A 21956-nucleotide genomic window follows, 5' to 3' on the forward strand; every position below is an offset into this window, starting at 1 on the left:
ACCGCGCACTGATCAACTCCCTTTGTACCTCCATTGCAACCCCACAGACTGGCCCTTTCCCTACTACCAACCCCATTGGATGCTCCCGATCCTTGCACCACTAATTGTTTACATGTTCCCTGAGCTTCCCTTCCAGGCTGCTCACCTCTAGAAAGTCCAGGCCTGCCACGAACACCTCTGGCCACTACAGTCTCACGAGGCCCGCAGGGTAACCGCGACGAACCTCCGTAACATGTAATACTGAGGTAACACCTCTTGATGCTAACGCACCACACATCACCCCACTCTGTGACTCAGCCAAAGCGCCAATACTACGAGACATTGCACCGGTTGTACTTCCACAGCAGTGACACTAACTCTGCTATGTCTGCCACCAGAGCGTGTCACAGACATGCTGGTCACCCGACCTCTGTGTGACGCAGCTCCACCCACCACCAAAGCTCTCTCTGGAAGTCGAGCATACCACCCGCATTAGATGCACCCCGCCATTTTCCCCTCACCGTACTATCTTGCAATACTGGCACCGCAGTACCCATTCCTCCGCTTTCCATAAATCGGAGAGGGGGACCCAGTGGCGTAAGTTTGTCCCAGTTGCCCGGAGGCAAGGAAAACATTGGTGCCCCCCATATGTGTGTGTGTGTGTGTGTGTGTGTGTGTGTGTGTGTGTGTGTGTGTGTGTGTGTGTGTGTATATATACATCTATTATATATATATATATATATATATATATATATGACAAGAATTACTCTCCCACTGCGCTATTTCAAATAAAACACTAAAATTAATTAATTATATGGCTGCCTGTATCCTCTAAGTTCCCTGTTAGGAGGAACTAAATGTGGAAATATGAAACGAAATAGAGGAGATGGCGCCAAGGGAGTTATATCAACGCCCTACCTAAAAACGGACCCTTACAGTACTCTCCGGATAAATTACATCAGATAACAAATACTAACATAAAAATTTATTAAAACAACATATAAACCCGACACAAATGTTCATAAGTATACAGAGTTGATACATTTACATTTGTCGCACAATTTGAACAATCAGTTTGTAGTGATGAGGAAAAAGCGTAGATATATCACTACGATTTCCTCCTTCTCCTTATTGTAGATTCGGAGGTAACATCAGATAATAGATAGATAAATAAACCAACGCGTTTCGTCTTGTTCCAAGACTTCATCAGGGGTAAAATCTACAATTGTAGAATAATAAGTCAAAACAAATACATAGCAATAAGCATCTTACACTCACATATAACATGACATATTGGTATCAAAAGAACATGACATAGCAACATGAGGAGGAAAACAGAATAAATAACATGAAGAAAGAGGAAAAAAGAGAACCAAAAAGCACAGGTTGTAAAAAAACAGGTTGTAAAAAAACATACCTCTTCATTTCAGAACATATTGTCAGCACATAAAAGGTCATTCAAAGATGTATGAACAACGTTTTAATATTTCAATGGGACTTGATTGATACAGCGGGGACCATACCTAATTAAAAAACATTTAATAACCTTTATTAATTAAAGGACACTTTTTGTTCAATTAGGCAGAGATTGGAATTAATCCAAGGGAACGGCACATACCTCATATATCATCAGCTTGAGTCTGACATTCAGATATTCGAATATGGGGAAGATTCATATGTGTATAGAATCTAACTGGTTCGCAAGCATAAGGAACCTAATAAATTGATTAATTGGGTATTAATTATAAGAACACCTACGAGTTCATAAATAGACCTCTATCTTATTTTGACACCCATAATTATAAAAATTCTGGTATCATTAATGTCTGATCACTAATGAACAGATCTCATGACTAACCCGTGTGGTTTCTATATATGATACAGAACAAAGCCACAGAATTGGCTATAACAAACACCAATGTTACCACTATACAACGATCCTCTACTAAATGATCTGATTATAACCAGCCATTTATTCATATTTGGAAAACCCAGGACTAATTGTATTAACCATCAGTATAGTGAACCCACATGATATGTTTATTAGGGAAACCCATCCTTTATGGACGGTATCACTGATCTATGATCGAATAATTCAAAGAAATTACTCAAAGTGCTACCCACAGGGGGTGTAGTTCATTAGTGCCAATCATTAAAGAAATCTCTATAATATAGCACATACCTCGTCGGTCAGCAGCTTGAACCTGACACTCAGAGACTCAGGAGTGAAGGCAATTCAAATGGGAATAATGTCTAACCAATTTAGAACACGTGGTAGACCTGGTAAATTAATTGGGTTGATATCAATTAGACCATCTATTAAAGTACCAGTATGGTACAAAGAGTTCCCACCCCATGGAGAAACAAATACTCCTTTCACTTAGTAAGGGGAAGATCTATTAACTATAAAAATTATATAAGTGAGTGTATAACTCATACAACTTAGTTTCATATTCATGAATACATCTGTCATATTTATATAGTGAATATATATAATTAGTGCATATCATATACTCTTTAAAAAATTAAATTTTAATTTTTTAAAGAGTATATGATATGCACTAATTATATTCACTACTTACTAAGTGAAAGGAGTATTTGTTTCTCCATGGGGTGGGAACTCTTTGTACCATACTGGTACTTTAATAGATGGTCTAATTGATATCAACCCAATTAATTTACCAGGTCTACCACGTGTTCTAAATTGGTTAGACATTATTCCCATTTGAATTGCCTTCACTCCTGAGTCTCTGAGTGTCAGGTTCAAGCTGCTGACCGACGAGGTATGTGCTATATTATAGAGATTTCTTTAATGATTGGCACTAATGAACTACACCCCCTGTGGGTAGCACTTTGAGTAATTTCTTTGAATTATTCGATCATAGATCAGTGATACCGTCCATAAAGGATGGGTTTCCCTAATAAACATATCATGTGGGTTCACTATACTGATGGTTAATACAATTAGTCCTGGGTTTTCCAAATATGAATAAATGGCTGGTTATAATCAGATCATTTAGTAGAGGATCGTTGTATAGTGGTAACATTGGTGTTTGTTATAGCCAATTCTGTGGCTTTGTTCTGTATCATATATAGAAACCACACGGGTTAGTCATGAGATCTGTTCATTAGTGATCAGACATTAATGATACCAGAATTTTTATAATTATGGGTGTCAAAATAAGATAGAGGTCTATTTATGAACTCGTAGGTGTTCTTATAATTAATACCCAATTAATCAATTTATTAGGTTCCTTATGCTTGCGAACCAGTTAGATTCTATACACATATGAATCTTCCCCATATTCGAATATCTGAATGTCAGACTCAAGCTGATGATATATGAGGTATGTGCCGTTCCCTTGGATTAATTCCAATCTCTGCCTAATTGAACAAAAAGTGTCCTTTAATTAATAAAGGTTATTAAATGTTTTTTAATTAGGTATGGTCCCCGCTGTATCAATCAAGTCCCATTGAAATATTAAAACGTTGTTCATACATCTTTGAATGACCTTTTATGTGCTGACAATATGTTCTGAAATGAAGAGGTATGTTTTTTTACAACCTGTTTTTTTACAACCTGTGCTTTTTGGTTCTCTTTTTTCCTCTTTCTTCATGTTATTTATTCTGTTTTCCTCCTCAGGTTGCTATGTCATGTTCTTTTGATACCAATATGTCATGTTATATGTGAGTGTAAGATGCTTATTGCTATGTATTTGTTTTGACTTATTATTCTACAATTGTAGATTTTACCCCTGATGAAGTCTTGGAACAAGACGAAACGCGTTGGGTTATTTATCTATCTATTATCTGATGTTACCTCCGAATCTACAATAAGGAGAAGGAGGAAATCGTAGTGATATATCTACGCTTTTTCCTCATCACTACAAACTGATTGTTCAAATTGTGCGACAAATGTAAATGTATCAACTCTGTATACTTATGAACATTTGTGTCGGGTTTATATGTTGTTTTAATAAATTTTTATGTTAGTATTTGTTATCTGATGTAATTTATCCGGAGAGTACTGTAAGGGTCCGTTTTTAGGTAGGGCGTTGATATAACTCCCTTGGCGCCATCTCCTCTATTTCGTTTCATATATATATATATATATAATAGAAGGTAACCCTATGGTGCTGTGTATATGTGGACTGAGCTGCACTCCGGAAGGAACCTCCTGTTAGACGAGGTTCAAAAGATAGGGATATGGCAAGGGGATCTGAGTGCCCTAAAATGTGTCTAAACTGTTATTCACATCCGTCTGATTGGCAAACACAATGTTTCAGAAATTAAATTTTTAATATTTATTAAATAAAAAAAGAATTTTTACATCTCATAAAAAATTACAGAATGTTTTTTTCAGGATTTTAGGCAATACAGTTCACACCAATAAACAGTAAACAGTATACATCCAATATTGGCTTGATGTTGTTAACTGAACTGTAAATGACGACAGATGGATACAGTACTTGAAGAAACCCTGTCGGGATTTTGACCGTCGGTCAATTGCTGTCGGGATTTCGACCGTCGAGATTTTGATTGGATGTAAATTGACTGCATCCCGAGTAGGGGTCCAGCCACACACTACATAGATCTGCTCAGTCACTCACAATGCTGATTATTTCTCTGACAATTAATTTGCAAGTGTCATACCCAGGATTAGAACTCACAACCTATTACACTGGAAGCATGCACCTTACTGATGGAGCTATTTGCTCCTGTATAGGACGCATGAGATTTCTAACTGTATGTACTGTAATTGTCAGAGAAGTAACTTCATATAGTTAGAATTCTCATGCTTCCTTTATAGGAGCAAATAACTTCATCAGTAAGTTGTCTGCTTCCAGTGTATCTATAATAAAGAGGGTGTGATTTGTAAGGTGTAGTGACTAGTGGGGACATCGGCTACGTAAGAGATACTGGCTGCTGTCAATTTAATTGGTTAATGTCGCTGAACAAATGGAACAGGAGGAGAGGTGCCCCCCTTCAAAGCAGGAGCCCGGCGGCAGCTGACTCCGTTGCCTCCCAGAGTTCTGCCTCTGGGGGGACCCGCAGCACGGCTGGGCCTCGGCATGTTAAGGCAAAGTTCAGGAGGTGTGCTTACTGCGTCACTCGGTCCTCTCTGTTGCTCCTCTATATATGCTGGGAGGAGGCATGGCTGTTGTCTGAGGATGTCCCAGAAGCCTCAGCAGTGCACTGCCACACCTCCTTCCAGCGTTAGTGAGGAGATATGAATGTGTTATGTGTCTCAAACGTGACTACCAGCTACATTATCACAAATAAAAAAATTCTTGTTATTATTGTTGAAAGAGGGTAGTTGTTAAATAAGCAAAACTAAGTCAATTCTGTTAAGTAAAGTGGCCTAGACTAGTAAGGTACTTTAAATGGAGAAAAAATAAAATATTTTATAATGTTTCATTAATTTGAAAATTGGAGCCAATTCAGCTATAGCGAAGATCTGATGCGAAAATAGGACCCGCGGGTACTCGCAAACCGATCTTAACTCCTTGGCAAAAAAAAATTAATAATTTTGTTCCCCAGTGAATCAGTGGCAGTTGCAGAGGTGGGGCTGCAGCACAGTCCAAAATTCAAATAGTGGAGCCACAAAAAACTGCCAGTGAGTCCCAGCTGGTGATGTTTGGCAGTGTTTGGGGTGGCAGTCGGTGTGGCTCCTCTATTTGAATTTTGGACTTCACTACAGCCCCACCTCTGCAACTGCCAATGATTGCAGCAATACCATTTTATCATCGCACACTCAGCCTTTATAGTTTCCCACTAATCAATTATCCAGTGGTCAATTTAATGCCATTCAGGCAGAGGCGGAACTACCGGCAGGGCAAGCAGTGCGTTGCACTGGGGCCCGCCTCTGTCCAGGGGCCCAAGCATGTAATGAGTCAAACTGACTCATTACATGCCGCTGTGCGCTGCGGGCAACCGCTGCCCGCAGCGCACAGCCGCCCAGCGAGGAGAAGAGCAGCGGCACGGACGGGGGAAGGAGGAGGACGGAGGTGAAGGAGGGAGCTGCAGCAGCGCTTTGTTACTGGTGGAGGCGCTGCTGCTGCTGCCCCTCTGCTTCACTATAGGCTGACTTCCGAGAACAGCCTATAGTGAAGCAGGGGGGCAGCAGCAGCAGCGCCTCCACCAATAACACAGCGCTGCTGCGGCTCCCTCCTCCACCTCATCTACTGCCCGGGAATCGTTAAGCTGCACGAGGAGCCTGAGCCAGCGGAGAGGGTAAGTATGATTCTGCTTTCTTTCTTTCTCTTTATTTCTTTCTGTCTCTTTCTTTCTTTATTTCTTTCTGTCTCTTTCTTTCTTTATTTGATGGGACTGCCTGCCGCTATGTGTAAAAATGGGGGACTGCCTACCGCAATGTGTAAAAAGGGTGGACTGCCTGCCGCTATGTGTAAAAATGGGGGACTGCCTGCCGCAATGTGTAAAAAGGGGGGACTGCCTGCCGCAATGTGTAAAAAGGGGGGACTGCCTGCCGCAATGTGTAAAAATGGGGAATCTGCCTGCCGCAATGTGTAAAAAGGGGGAATCTGCCTGCCGCTATGTGTAAAAAGGGAGAATCTACCTGCCGTAATGTGTACAAAAAGGGGAATCTGCCTGCCGCAATGTGTAAAAACGGGGGACTGCCTGCCGCAACGTGTAAAAAGGGGGAATCTGCCTGCTGTAATGTGTAACAAGGGCACGCTGTCTGCCGTAATGTGTAACAAGGGCACGCTGTCTGCCGTAATGTGTAACAAGGGCACGCTGTCTGCCGTAATGTGTAACAAGGGCACGCTGTCTGCCGCTATGTGTAAAAAGTGTACGCTGTCTGCCGTAATGTGTAAAAAGGGGACGCTGTCTGCCGTAATGTGTAAAAAGTGCACGCTGTCTGCCGCTATGTGTAACAAGGGCACGCTGTCTGCCGTTATGTGTAAAAAGGGACGCTGTCTGACGTAATGTGTAAAAAGGGGGACGCTGTCTGCCGTAATGTGTAAAAAGAGGAATCTGTTCACTGTAAGGTGTAAAAGGGTCTCTATCTGGTGTAGTGGTGCTACTGTGCGGCGTAATTTGAAGAATGGAGACTACTGTGCACCGTTTTAGGAATTGCTATTATTTTGTGGCCACACCTCTTCCCCGCGAAGCCACGCCACTATGTATTTTTGCGTGCGCCTACGGCGCGCACTGCCCCTGTTTTGCATGCAGGGGTGGGGCTCCGATGCCGTTTCTTGCACACAGTGCTAAAATGTCTAGTTACGGCACTGTTGCTAGGTATCCATTTCTCTGGCCCTGAGCAGGTCCTCCTCACCAGATCCTCTCAAGGGGTGAGGGGGTGGACTTGGATGGGATGAAGGGGGACGGGGGGGGAAAGCATTTTGTCGCACCTTGGCCCACTGCTTGCTAGTTCCGCCACTGCATTCAGGGGAGGTTTAAGAGAGCAGAGGAGCCTTGAGTAGTCTGCCAGCAGACCCTCCTCCCTCTATTGCCGGACCATGCTCCGCCTCCGAGTAAACTCTGGTACTGTGCCATAGTCTACTGCACATGACCAGATCTCCGGGAAAATGGCGCTAGCACAATTTTCACTGAAAATATTTTAAAACTCGTCCCGATTTCTGGGGAAATGTATCTGGCACCATTCTCCCAGTAATTTTCCCAATGATTTCTGCGGTGGAGAGGAACATATCTGCAATGAGCAAGACTTTCCCATTGGCTGCTACCCACTGAAGATATTACTGCGATGGACAACTGAGTATGCCATTATTTTATATGTAGTACTATATTGCATTGCTTTATTTTCTTGTTATATTGATAAAATGTACTAAAATTCCTTAAAAGTAAATGCAAACCACAATCTTTCTAGTGAACGCTAGAAACATTCAGGACCTTTGTGGTGTTCGGAGGTCTCACATAGAGTAGGTAACATTAATTCGCACTGCACAATATCAAGTACTATGTGTTCCTGATAGACTGTAGCATAAGAATGCTTTTACTTTGAATCTTTTTTATACTTTGATATGAAATAAGTATGCTCCGCCATTGTCTACCAAGCGCATAATGTATTAGAAAAAATGACTGAATAAAGTTTCTGAGTACAGATATAAATTGGGCTCCGCTGTCATAAGCCCTCGTTTAGGCTCCATGTAGGACAGGAAATGGCTTCTTACTAAAGACCTCGGAATTCAACTCTTTTTGAGGATGTTCAGGTGGAAAAAGCAATCTGTGCATATCAGAAATATAGTATTTTATATTCTCTGCTTACATTTCACAATAGAATAGTACATTAGGTTTTCTATGAGCAACGAAGATTAGCATTAGTCCTTAATTCTGTTCTCCAGCTTTTGCCAAATAAAGCACTACTTGTCAGTCTGATTTTGTTTCCTTATATGTTTGTTAAATGATGGCATCAAATGCTGTAAAGTTAATGGAACTACTTTTATTATCCTTTATTCATAGAGCACTAATATGTTCCTCAGCACTCTACAATCAGCAGTAATTATTTCAGCACATCGGGTCCTGTCACAGTGGTGGAGCTTAAAATATAATTTCACTATCACCAGAGGCAGCAAACACCAAAGTCATTCATCATTTCGTATATATCTGGACGATAGGAGGAAACAAATGGAGAACTTGGGAACTCTACCTAGATACACCCTGGATGAAATTTTACCCATTGTTTGCCCTTTTACCGAACATATGGGAGTATTGCTGGTAGGGGAGTCGGAAGCTATCTATCATAGAAAATAATGGCAGATCAGAAGTGAACCAATGAGAGGTTACCTCTAGTCACTGCTGCTTTGTAAATAGGGACAAGGAAGCCTTATACTTCGCTTATTATACAAAGGAAGTGACTCTGAATTGAAGTTAAACAAAAAAGAGGAACTGATGTATTTGCATACAACCGAAGAAGGTTAAACCTCATGGCTTACCATCTGTTTGTGTTTAGCCTATAGCTGCCAAACCAGTGGGTCAATCTGTGTATTTAAGGTACATATGGCCTGGAAAGCCTAAGCCTCTTTGTTGTGATTTCCCAACCTACTCACCCCTTTTAATTGTTTTGGATTTTTTTGAAGTTCTGGTGTTATCTATTTTGGTAAGGGAAAGAACAGCAAGCCAACAGTTCTGGTGCATTACTGGAAATTTTAGGTGCACTATCCTTTGTTGATCGGTAGTTGGCTGTAACACTCTAACAGGGGCAGCGTCACCAACCCTACAGGTGGGTAGTAAATGTAGAAGGCTGAGTTGGATACCTTTGTTGTATAGTGTTGGCTTCCGGCACCCTAGGCAGTATCCACCTGCAATGCATATCATATTTTCCTACTTTTTTTGCAACATTATAAAATCCAAGTCTAAAAGCAACAATCTGTGAATGGAGATGTCACCGATAAGATCAGGGACAGGCGGAAGAGTATCTACTTTCAGTACAGCTTCTATCCTCTATTCTCAAAGACGTAGTCATCTGTTAGTGAATTACAATAAATAAACATTTTAAAATGTGTGCCTGTCAGTAATACAAAGTAGTGGTCAGTAAAAACAAATCGCACTCCTGTCAGTAAAATAATGCATACAGAGGTCTAAATAGACTGGTTTGTTAGGTTGTGTACAGTTGAAAAAGCAACTTGTGCAAGCTCTGGTTGACATGTACAATGAGATGTCAGCTATAATCTTGGTAATATCTGAGAGAAGAATCAAGCGTCCAGCATAAATATTCAAAACATTTTCATTACAGAATATTGCCTAACATTGGCTCGGCTGTATGATAATCATGGAAAGTAAACAGGATACATGTCATGTGTTTTAACTTAACACAGAGTGTGTTTGGCAGAGAGAGAATAATCAAATATGTTTGATGTGTGTTTATTTTCTAAATATATCCCTGGACACTGGAAATCGCACAATTAGATGACTGAGAAAGATTGGGAACTGTCTATCGCTGCCAAAGTCATATAAACAATGTAAATCTGATGTACATAAAAAAATAAATTAAAATATGTTCATTTAAAAAACACACACACACATCAAGATTTATTTTATACAGTGTCATGATTGCAAGACCAGTCATAAGCGAATAACTTGTTTCCTTATCGGTTCTTGCTTTTCCCTGATAAAAATTGGTTTGCAAGATTTGCACAAAGTCAATGTAGTAAATGAGTTTTTCTTTAGAGCATATTTTCCACAGAGTTCATAAAATTTCCTCTTTCACAAATTCTACATGAGAATGATTTATCTCAGGCTGGTCCATCTTCCAATAGGTTGTGCCATACTTGCCTACCCTCCCGGAATGGCCGGGAGGCTCCCGAAAATCGGGTGACCCTCCCGGCCCCCCGGAAAGGTGGGCAAGACTCCCGCTTTCCCCCTCGACCGCCCGCAGCAGAGAACAAGTGGGCGGCCCGAGGGGGTCCGATGATGCAATTCGTGCTGAATCGCGTCATTGTAGCTCCGCCCCTGCTATGCAGCACCTCGTTTCTTGGCACAGCACAGCGGGGGGTGGAGTCACGATGACGCGACCCTGATGAAACGCCCCCGGACCGCCCATCCTGCTGCCGGCCACGCCTCCGTACCTCCCGTCCTGCTGCCGGCCACGCCCCCATACACCTACAACGCTGCCTCCTCCCGGAGGAGGCAGCAAAGTAGGTAAGTATGGGGTGTGCTCTACTTTCACGTGTGAAAACTAACTGTGAGATACTGTACCACACATTCCCACCACCATTCCTAACAAGACACAAAAGTGTGTTCCACTGAGCAGACATTAAAAAAAATTACAGATATTGGAGGTCATTCCGAGTTGTTCGCTCGCAAGCGGATTTTAGCAGATTTGCTCATGCTAAGCCGCCGCCTACTGGGAGTGAATCTTAGCATCTTAAAATTGCGAACGATGTATTCGCAATATTGCGATTACACACCTCGTAGCAGTTTCTGAGTAGCTCCAGACTTACTCGGCATCTGCGATCATTTCACTGCTTGTCGTTCCTGGTTTGACGTCACAAACACACCCAGCTTTCGCCCAGACACTCCTCCGTTTCTCCGGCCACTCATGCGTTTTTTCCGGAAACGGTAGCGTTTTTTCCCACACGCCCATAAAACGGCCTGTTTCCGCCCAGTAACACCCATTTCCTGTCAATCACATTACGATCGCCAGAACGATGAAAAAGCCGTGAGTAAAATTACTAAGTGCATAGCAAATTTACTTGGCGCAGTCGCAGTGCGAACATTGCGCATGCGCATTAAGCGGAAAATCGCTGCGATGCGAAGATTTTTACCGTGCGAACAACTCGGAATGAGGGCCATTGTTTCCATGTCATTAAATAATTCCACATTGTGCCCTTATATCATATGTTAATGAAAATGCAATATACTGTAGTGCATCCGGATTGTCACACAAAATACACAAAATGGCAACAAAATAATTCCACGTAGTGAACTTTTATGTAATAGAAAATACTATATAATAATACCCCCCTATATCCCAGAATATTTCCACATAGTGCCCTTATATATCACAGAAATGCCACATAATGGCCTTATGTCACAGAATAATTCCACAAAATGCCCACATGTCACAAATTAATTCCACAATATGCCCCCATATGTCACAGAATAATTCCATATGTCAAAAAATAATTCCACATAGTGCCTTCATATGTCACAAAATAATTCCACAAAATGCCCCCATATGGCACAGAATAATTCTACAAAATGCCCCCATATGTCACAGAATAAATCCACATAGTGCTCTCATACTGTATGTCACAGAATAATTCCACAAAACGCCGCCATATGGCACAGAATTATTCCACATAGTGCCCTCATATGTCATAGAATGATTCCGCAAAATGCCCCCATATGTCACAGAATAATTCTACAAAATGCTTCCATATGTCACAGAATAATTCCATAAAATGTCCCCATATGCCACAGAATAAATCCACATAGTGCCCTTATATGTCACAGAATAATTCCACTAAATGCCCCCATATGGCACAGAATGATTCCATATAGTGCCCTCAAATGTCACAGAATAATTCCACATAATTCCCACATAGTGCCCTCATATATCAAAGAATAAATCCACAAAATCCCTGCATATGTCACAGAATGATTCCATATAGTGCCCTCATATGTCACAAAATAATTCCACAAAATGCCTGCATATGGCACAGAATTATTCCATATAGTGCCCTCATATGTCACAGAATAATTCCACAAAATGCCCCCATATGGCACAGAATGATTCCATATAGTGCCATCATATATCACAATAATTTCACAAAATGCACCCATATGTCACAGAATAATTCCACAAAATGCCCGCATATGGCACAGAATTATTCCATATAGTGCCCTCATATGTCACAGAAAATGCCATATTACCCCATATATCACATACTGTATATGTCAGTAGAGCCCTTTTTGTACCCTCCTTTACATGCCAGCCTAAGAGAACTTCATGCCCTTATTGCCAGCCTCATAGCCCCCCTGTCTTGGACCCCTAATATGTCAACATCAGAGCTTCCCTGTGATGCCCCTTTAATATGCCAACATTTGAACTTCACTTCATGCTCCTGTCATATCCCAGCCTCAGAGACCCCTGTAACAGTCCCCCTAAATTGCCAGCCTCAGAGCCCCAGCAGGTGTAATGCCACTTCCTGGATAGTCATTAGAGTCCGCAACCCAGGTGATGTTAGGGGCACTGTGGGATTACACCCATAGCCAATGGCAGAAAGCTGTGCAGTAGGTGTTTCCCAACTAACCCAACCAACTGCACACTGAATGTCTCATACCCATAAAATCACAGTACAGTATATCAGGCTCTGCTGTTTGAGAAAAATATGTAGACGGGAAAGCAAAGACTGAAGCTGGAATACAGATTATAGGATATGGGGATATAGGCAGTGGTCGAAGTGGGGCGGTATGGCATACCGCCACTTCTCCACAGACCCGGACGTTTGTTTTTTGTTGTTTTTTTAATAGCAGCAGCATGCAGGGGACCTTCGTCCCCTACACGACTCTGCAGCAGACAGCGCTGGGGCAGTGCGTCTGTCCCCAGCGCTGGTGGACCGGCAGGACGTGTGTGATCCCAGCGCTGATGAGGCTGCAGCGGCGGAGGCATTTAAAGATTGGCGCCATCTTTGAGCCAATCGTGGCTCACGGATCAGCGGCCAATCACAGGCGGCCGTGGCGAGCCAATCAGCACTCGCCACATCATAGGCCCCGCCCCTGGAATCTGACATCAGATGCCGCTGGGACGAGGAGAAGAGAGGAGGCCGCGCGGAAGAGCGGCAAAGAGCTACGGTGGCCACGGAAGAGGCCAAAAGACGCGCTCCAGGAGGAAGACGTCCTGCGGCAGAAGACAGAAAACTCGGTGCCTCTAGCCAGGACAGGTCAGCAGCAGAAGACAGAAGAGGCGGCGCCGCTGGCCAAGACGGGCCAGCGGCAGAAGACAGAAGCTGAGGACCGGAGAGGCCACCAGGGGTGGAAAGAAAAAGAGCTAACGAAGCTCCCCCTGGGGCCTCTCCCACCAGGACAGGTAGGCCCTTGGTGAGGGCACCTGTCACCCCCCCCCCCCCCCAGGCCATCAAGGTTCGGGCACTAGGCCCGTGGGCACAATCAGGTTACAGGTCTGTGGTGCAGTAGGCGGGCACTAGCCCATGGGGTTAATTCAGGCATTAGGCCTGTCCCCATGTAGAGTGCATAAGCCCCTAAATCAGAGTGGCCCTTTAGGTAAATAAGGTGACCCTGGGCATTAGGCCCAGGTCACCCAACTGGCCCCATGTTAGGCGGGTGCTAGGCCCGTGGGTGAAGTCAGGCCTCTGGCCTGTGCGCAGTTAGGGGGTGCTAGGCCCAGTTAATAAGTGCCCCCCTCAGGTGATTAAGGGTGATCTGGGCGCAAGGCCCAGGTCACTCCAACCTGTCCCTGGGGCAATGTGCCTATAATCAATAGGGGAGAGGTAGCGGTCTCACTCTCCCTGTCACTGCTGTCACTCTCTCTGTCACTGTCCCTGCTGTCACTCTCCCTGTCACTGTGTCATGACTGTGGTTTTGTTAACCCGGTGTTAGTAAAGTCTGTGCAAGCAACTGGAGGACTATGTGAATATTAGGCTGGTCTGTAGGAATCAGTGAGAAGGAGCAATCCCTGACCGGGGATCGAACCCGGGCCTTGGCAGAGGAAGCCGTATCCTGACCACTGGATCACCAGGGACTTTGATAGCAGGATGATGAGTGTATAGGTGAGACTGTACTGGATATAGTGTCACAGGAGTAGGTGCTTATGTACTCAAGGTTACTGGCAAGATAGTAAGACGGACTGGTTACTGGTGAGACTGGGATGCAACTGTAATGCGGGCTGGTACCGGATATAACTGAAAACGCAACTGAAAGTAGAACGATGACAGTGGCTATAACTCTAGTACAAGGCTGAAGAACCCTGCGGCTGTGATGGTAGAATACTGCAGCTGTGGTTTTCAGTTGAGACTGGAATACTGCGACTGTACCTTTAAGATGAAACACTGCAACTGTGCCTTTAAGTCGAGACTGTGGAATACCGTACTGTGCCTTTAAGATGAAACACTGCAACTGTGCCTTTAAGTTGAGACTGTGGAATACCGTACTGTGCCTTTAAGATGAAACTCGTGGAAATACTGGATATCAATGGCAATACAAACGTAATCCAAACTGGGTAACAAAGGAACAGGGGGGGTCATTCCGAGTTGTTCGCTCGCAAGCTGCTTTTAGCAGCTTTGCACACGCTAAGCCGCCGCCTACTGGGAGTGAATCTTAGCATAGTAAAATTGCGAACGAAAGATTAGCAGAATTGCGAATAGACACTTCTTAGCAGTTTCTGAGTAGCTCCAAACTTACTCGGCATCTGCGATCAGTTCAGTGCTTGTCGTTCCTGGTTTGACGTCACAAACACACCCAGCGTTCGCCCAGACACTCCTCCGTTTCTCCAGCCACTCCCGCGTTTTTCCCAGAAACGGTAGCGTTTTTTCACACACTCCCATAAAACGGCCAGTTTCCGCCCAGAAACACCCACTTCCTGTCAATCACATTACGATCACCAGAACGAAGAAAAAACCTCGTAATGCCGTGAGTAAAATTCCTAATTGCATAGCAAATTTACTTGGCGCAGTCGCACTGCGGACATTGCGCATGCGCAGTAGCGACTATTCGCTCCGTTGCGACAAAAAAATAACGAGCGAACAACTCGGAATGACCCCCAGAGTTTTTACTGGAACTAAAGTACAAGGGTTACCTTTAGGGAGCTCAGCTTCAAAGCTCACACAGAGCTGTGTGTGACACGAGGAACTGGCCCAGTTTCCAACTCAGTCTCCCGACTTATACTTCCTGGTCCTTGGTGATTGGTGAGCAGTGTCAGGTGATTCAGAGAGTCTCAGGCTGGCACAGGATTGGACAGATCTGGGTCAGGTGAAACAGTCACTGTCATGTGAGTACTCTAGACTAGGCTGTGAAGTGGAGTGAGGTCTAGCAGGCCGAGAGAACACTGAAGCCTGAACTTCTGCAAACACAGGATGCTGGCCTTTTAGGCCTAAACTTCAGATTGCTGAATTCAGACTCACACAGAAGATCACCACAGGTGGAGCTTGTTAACTATTACCGTCCAGGCAGAGAACTCAGGAAACTCATGGTATTGGCATGCTGTTTATCTCAGTGACCAAAAAGGCACAGGATCCAGGACAGATGGCAGGGGTAAGTCACCAAATACGAGAACTACAGTCAGGATCGTGACACACTGTCCCTATGTCCCTGCTGTCACTCTCCCTCTCATAATTGTGGATCATACCGTGTGTCATAATGTGAATTGTGGATCATACCGTGTGTCATAATGTGAATTGTGGATCATACCGTGTGTCATAATGTGAATTGTGGATCATACCGTGTGCTATAATGTGAATTTCGGCTCATTCTGTGCTATAATGTGAATTTCGGCTTTTTCAGTGTGCTATAATGTGAAGTTTGGCTTATTCAGTGTGTTATAATGTGAATTTCAGCTCGTACCGTGTGCTATAATGTGAATTTCAGCTGGTACCGTGTGCTATTGTGAGCGGGCACCGTGCTGGGGGAACAAGGGAGGTCCCTCACCTCCATTTCCCGTGGGCAGCAGGATGCGGCGGCGCGACGAGCTTCCGGGACGGAGTGGCTCGCATCCGCTGGGATTCAAGCCCCTCCAATCACGTTGCGGCCATTTGAGTTTGCTGCCGGCGTGAGCCAATCGGGGCTCGCACCCGGTCAGCCAATAGGAACGGGCCGCGACGAGCCAATCAGGGCTCGTCGTGTCATAGCTCCGCCCCCTCCCAGCATCATATAACAGACACTTCAGAGTGGTAGTGCTTATCACTGACCTGGTTTGGGAGTGTTGTGGACTCGGGGTTTCTTCCGATGACCGGGAAGAGGAACCGCAACTGGGCCGCAGCAGAGATGGCCGAATGTAGGTTTTCCTCATGCAGGATTTGGATGACAGGCAGGAGGCACGTGTGGATGCGGAAGGTCTCCTGAAAAGACAAGACTTGAAGAGGCGCTAATGAATTTGGTGAAGAATACCGTGAGCTCACCGAGAGCGATACTGAGGAGCTGGGAGGCACTGAGGTGCTTGGAGGCACGGAGGTGCAGGGAGACGCTGAGGTGCTTGGAAACACAGAGGTGCGTGGAGACGCTGAGGTGCTTGGAGGCACTGAGGTGCGTGGAGACGCTGAGGTACTTGGAGGTACTGAGGTGCGTGGAGACGCTGAGGTGCTTGGAGGCACTGAGGTGCGTGGAGACGCTGAGGTGCTTGGAGGCACTGAGGTGCGTGGAGACGCTGAGGTGCTTGGAGGTACTGAGGTGCGTGGAGACGCTGAGGTGCTTGGAGGCACTGAGGTGTGTGGAGACGCTGAGGTACTTGGAGGCACTGAGGTGCGTGGAGACGCTGAGGTACTTGGAGGCACTGAGGTGCGTGGAGACACTGAGGTACTTTGAGGCACTGAGGTGCGTGGAGACGCTGAGGTGCTTGGAGGCACTGAGGTGCGTGGAGACGCTGAGAACACTGGAGACTGTGAGACGGAGGACACGCTGAATGCTGGAAACACTGGAGACTATAGAACAGGGAACACGCTTGCACAAAGGGAGCACTGAAGTCTATCACTAAGGAGAGACGATACTCAGGCACCGGGCTCTGTCCGGCGTCCACCTTTGAATTCCCCGCCTTCCTCCGATTGGTAGAGGGGAGCCAGCGACGTCACCCGCCCACCACCCACGTGACAGCCGGGCGCAATGGCGGCGCCCACTCTCCGGGGAACCGCCGGGAGCAGCGCCGCCAGACGCCGGGACCCAGCGACCACCGGAGGCGGGGACCGCCAGGAGGACCAGCGGACACGCAGGGGTAAGCGCGGCGGCCGCTGCCCCTGGCGTGTGACAGTACCCCCTCCTCCAGGAGTGGCCCCTGGACACTTTCTGGGTTTCGTTGGATGTTTGGAATGGAAGATCCGAACTAGTCGAGGAGCAGTGACTTCGGAAGATTTTACCCAACTTCTTTCCTCAGGACCATAGCCTTTCCACTCCACTAGGTACTGAAGATTCTTTTGGTAGTAGCGGGAGTCAAGAATCGTTTTGATCTCAAATTCTGTTCCACCTTCGGTCTCCACCGAGACCGGACTAGGAGACACTGACTGGAAACGATTTAAAATGAGAGGCCGGAGGAGAGAAACATGGAAAGAATTTGGTACACGAAAGTGAGAGGGCAAACCCAATTTATAGACTACAGGGTTTAGGACTTGTAAAACTGGGTAAGGCCCGATGAATCTTGGAGCAAACTTCATAGCAGGCACTTTTAGACGGAGGTTGCGGGTGGAGAGCCATACCCTGTCGCCAACTTTGTATTGAGGAGCTGCTCGTCGTTTTTTGTCTGCAAAGAACTTGTATCGAATGGAGATTTTCTTGAGATTAGCATGAACCTTACTCCAAATTTGACTGAAGTGCCGAAGAGTGGAAGTAACAGCAGGAACATCCTCTGAAGGAAGGAGTGGTAATTCTGGAATTCGTGGATGGAATCCATAATTGATGAAGAATGGGGACTCACACGTGGAAGCGTAATACAAATGGTTATGGGCGAACTCAGCCCAGGGTAACAGCTCCACCCAGTCGTCCTGTGAAGGAGAGAGATAAATGCGGAGAAATGTCTCTAAATCCTGGTTGACTCGTTCGGTTTGCCCATTGGTTTATGGATGATAAGCAGATGAAAACTTGAGTTTTATTTGCAACGCCGAACAGAGAGCCCTCCAAAACCTTGCAGTGAACTGTACCCCTCGATCAGAGACTATTTCCTGAGGTAACACATGCAAGCAAAAGTGTTCTCAGATAAATAGTAGAGCCAACTTGGGAGCCGTTGGTATACCTGACAACGGAACAAAGTGTGCCATTTTTGAGAAGCTGTCAATAATCACCCAGATGGTATTGCAACCCTTGGAGAGAGGTAACTCGGTAATGAAGTCCATAGAAATATGGGTCCATGGTTTCCTAGGAATGGACAGTGGACGAAGCAAACCGGCAGGGGGCAAACGAGGAGTTTTGTGCTGAGCACACTGTGGGCAAGAATTAACATAGTCTTGTATATCCCTCCTCATGGTGTTCCACCAATATGTCCTTCGTAGAAACTCGAACATTTTCTGGGCTCCCGGGTGACCGGAGAACTTGGATATATGTGCCCACTGCAGTAACTTTGGTCGAAATTCCACCGGTACAGACATTCTCCCAGGAGGAGGTCCTAGAGAAGTGGGAGCTGCGGAAATGGAAACTGGACTGATAATTAGACTCTTCTCAAGGGAATTCTCTTCATCTGAGACCGTTAGGGAACGGGACAGTGCGTCAGCTTTGGCGTTGAGAGTCCCAGCCCGGTACTTAATAACAAACGAGAACCGAGTGAAGAAGAGCGCCCATCTAGCTTGACGGGGGTTTAGACATTAAGCAGTTTTGATATACAGCAAGTTCTTATGATCGGTGTAAATAGTAATTAGATGTTTAGCACCTTCCAATAAATATCTCCATTCCTCCAAGGCAGATTTTATTGCCAAAAGTTCCTGATCTCCAATAGTGCAATTTCGTTCCGCAGAGGAGAACTTCCGAGAATGGAAACCACATGGATGCAACTTTCCATCAGAAGAGTACTATGAAAGAACAGCTCCAATGCCGACTGAGGAAGCATCGACTTCCAAGTGTCACAACTGAGGGTTTTGGCTGACAGGAGAAAGCCTCAGTTGTAGGGGCTGAGAGGAACTTAAACCGGGGAGGTTTAATCAGACCCCTGGACATGTAAGTGTTAAAAGGAAACCCGAAGGTGTGACCATGACAACCAGGTAAAAGTCAAAATAAAAGTTTATTAACAGACTCCGTGTAAACAAACAGCATTCAAGGTAAATAATGGCAATGATAAATAATATGATTCCTGGAGCACTCTGACCATGAAATGGTTACACAGGACACTGGTAGGTAAGAACAGCTGTTACAGTCCTTAGATGAAATAACCTTACCAGGCCTGGCTATAGTAGTGAAGTTATCCAAGGAACATGCCAGTAGATGGAACAGATGAAGTTGGTAACTTGAATCAGCTGTTGTAATTGCTGGATGGAACCAGCCAGGTGGTAAGACACGGAGTGGATGTGGAATGGAATCAGCCAGATGATAAAGTCACTGAATAAATGCTGGGTGGAACCAGCCAGGTGATGAAACACGGAGTGAATATAGTAAGATGCTAGGGAGCGTGGAAACAGAGGAATTGAAGGATGATTACCGGTGGTAATGGATACTGCTGGAAGCAGATGAAATAGCTGGAAGCTGGAAACTGGATCAGCCACGGAGGACTGCAGAGTCAGGCTGCACCGCAGGATGGTAGGCAGGTGCGGGTCTCTGTGGTGGATGCTGGAGACAGGAACTGGAACATGGAAACACAACCACAGGAGAGAGACTGGAACAAGGTATGACAAACAAAGCACTGACGATTTCCTGGCCCAGGCACAGGATACTTATACCTGCAGCAATGCAGGCATTGGCTGGGCAATTATGCAGATTTCCAGAGGCAGTGGATTGGAGGAACTGAGACATGTGATTAGATCCAACATGGCTGCGCCCATGTTAGAACTTGGAGGGAAACCTGGCTTGGGAAACCATGTGGAAACATAACTGTAATGGCGGCGCCGGCCACAGAGGACAGGAGACGCCAGACTGACAAATGTATGCTGAGACTCGTGGATGACAACGGAGGCCGCGGCAGACATGGAACACCACACTGACAACCTGCACCTATAACACAGGAGCGGCGGCGGAGGCCGCGGGGAACGGGAGCCGCCATGCAGGATTCAAACATGGCGCCGCTGTGACAGCATCTCAGCGTGACAGGAGGAATGTGCAGTATGTGGACACAGATGATATCCGGCCTTAGAACGCTGAGCGAGCCTCAGGAGATATCTGAAAGGCAGGTAATGGCGTCCAGATACCCGGATCGTGACAGCAAGAGGAATCGTTCTGTGAAATTTGGCTGTTGGAGTACCGGAGCTGACATAAAAAGCTGATTTCAACCGGGCAAACGCTACTATGGCTTCTGAAGACCACAGACTTGGATCGGATCCCTTTTTTGTCAATGCAGTAATGGGTGAAACAATGGTGGAGAATCCCTTAATGAATTTTCTGTAGTAATTCGCGAAGCCCAGGAATCTTTGTACTGCTTTGAGAGAGAGAGGCTGAGTCCAATCCCGAATGGCCGAGAGTTTTTCCGGATCCATGCGAAGCTCCGTGCCTGAGATGACATAACCAAGAAACGGAATTGAAGGGACCTCAAAGGTACATTTGGAAATTTTGCCGTAAAGACGATTTCTTCGTAGGCGGGAAAGTACCTCTTTGACCTGTACTCGGTGCTCCGCAAGATTCTTGGAAAAAATCAGAATGTCATCCAAATACACCACTACACTTTGATATAACATATCTCGGAAGACTTGGATTACGAATCCCTGGAAAACGGCAGGAGCGTTACTGAGACCGAACGGCATTACCAGATATTCGTAATGCCCGTCCCTGGTATTGAAGGCAGTCTTCCATTCATCCCCCTGTCGAATGCGTATAAGATTATAGGCTCCTCTCAAGTCGAGCTTCGTAAAAACATGGGCTCCACAAACCCTGTCAAATAGCTCCGTGATTAGTGGCAAGGGATATTTATTCTTAATGGTGATATCGTTTAAACCACGATAATCGATACATGGTCTTAATCCCCCGTCCTTCTTCTTCACGAAGAAGAAACCCGCTCCAGCCGGGGAGGTAGAGGGACGGATGAATCCTTTAAGCAGATTAGACTTAATATATTCCGACATAGCCTGGGTTTCAGGTAGTGACAAGGGATATGTGCGCCCCCGGGGTGGCATCTTCCCTGGGATAAGCTCAATGGGACAGTCCCAGGGTCTATGGGGTGGTAACTGATCAGCCGCCTGTTCAGAGAAGACATCTGCGAACTCCCGATAGATCTTCGGAATGAGTTCCACATCCGACCTGGAAGACGCACAGAGCGGATAAACGGGTGTGATGCAACTAGAGTGACAAAACGAGCTCCAGGACAATATTTGCGACGACTTCCAGTCGACGTGAGGGTTATGAATTTTGAGCCAAGGCAACCCCAGGACAAGATCGTGGGGCATCTCCGGAATCACTAGGAACTCTAAACGCTCTTGATGTAGAGCTCCGACCTGTAGCTTGATGGGCTTTGTACGACTTGTAATAAGACCATTGGTTATTTTGGTACCGTTAATAGCAGTCAGCGTAATAGGTCTTTTGATAGACTGCAGCTCTAAACCCATCCTCTGAACACAAGAAAGAGAAACAAAATTCCCTGCAGCCCCAGAGTCCAGTAGGGCATTAAGAGGTTTGGCAACTGACTCAGAAAACAGAGATACGGAGAGTAGACAATCCACAGTCGGAGAAGATTTGGTCGTGACCCCCAACTTGACTCCTCCAGAACA

The 21956-nt window shown here is 45.4% G+C and overlaps 3 long non-coding RNA genes across 4 annotated transcripts in view; 2 read left to right on the forward strand and 1 right to left on the reverse strand.

The window, feature by feature from the left end:
• Positions 1–9925, forward strand: part of LOC134911158 (uncharacterized) — a 35500-nt gene extending 25575 nt beyond the window's left edge. For both annotated transcript variants that reach the window (XR_010176364.1, XR_010176365.1), the window contains exon 4: positions 8422–9925. This is a non-coding gene — a long non-coding RNA (uncharacterized LOC134911158). The remainder of the gene's footprint in view (positions 1–8421) is intronic.
• Positions 950–2421, reverse strand: LOC134911156 (uncharacterized). Its single transcript, XR_010176362.1, has 4 exons — positions 2162–2421; positions 1598–1694; positions 1397–1502; positions 950–1198 (listed from the first exon to the last, which is right to left on the reverse strand). It is a non-coding gene; the product is annotated as an uncharacterized LOC134911156 (long non-coding RNA).
• Positions 2642–3804, forward strand: LOC134911157 (uncharacterized). Its single transcript, XR_010176363.1, has 4 exons — positions 2642–2762; positions 3230–3326; positions 3422–3527; positions 3726–3804. It is a non-coding gene; the product is annotated as an uncharacterized LOC134911157 (long non-coding RNA).
• Positions 9926–21956: the final 12031 nt, after the last annotated feature.

The sequence above is a fragment of the Pseudophryne corroboree genome, chromosome 4 (assembly GCF_028390025.1).
Source record: "Pseudophryne corroboree isolate aPseCor3 chromosome 4, aPseCor3.hap2, whole genome shotgun sequence".
NCBI lineage: Eukaryota > Metazoa > Chordata > Amphibia > Anura > Myobatrachidae > Pseudophryne > Pseudophryne corroboree.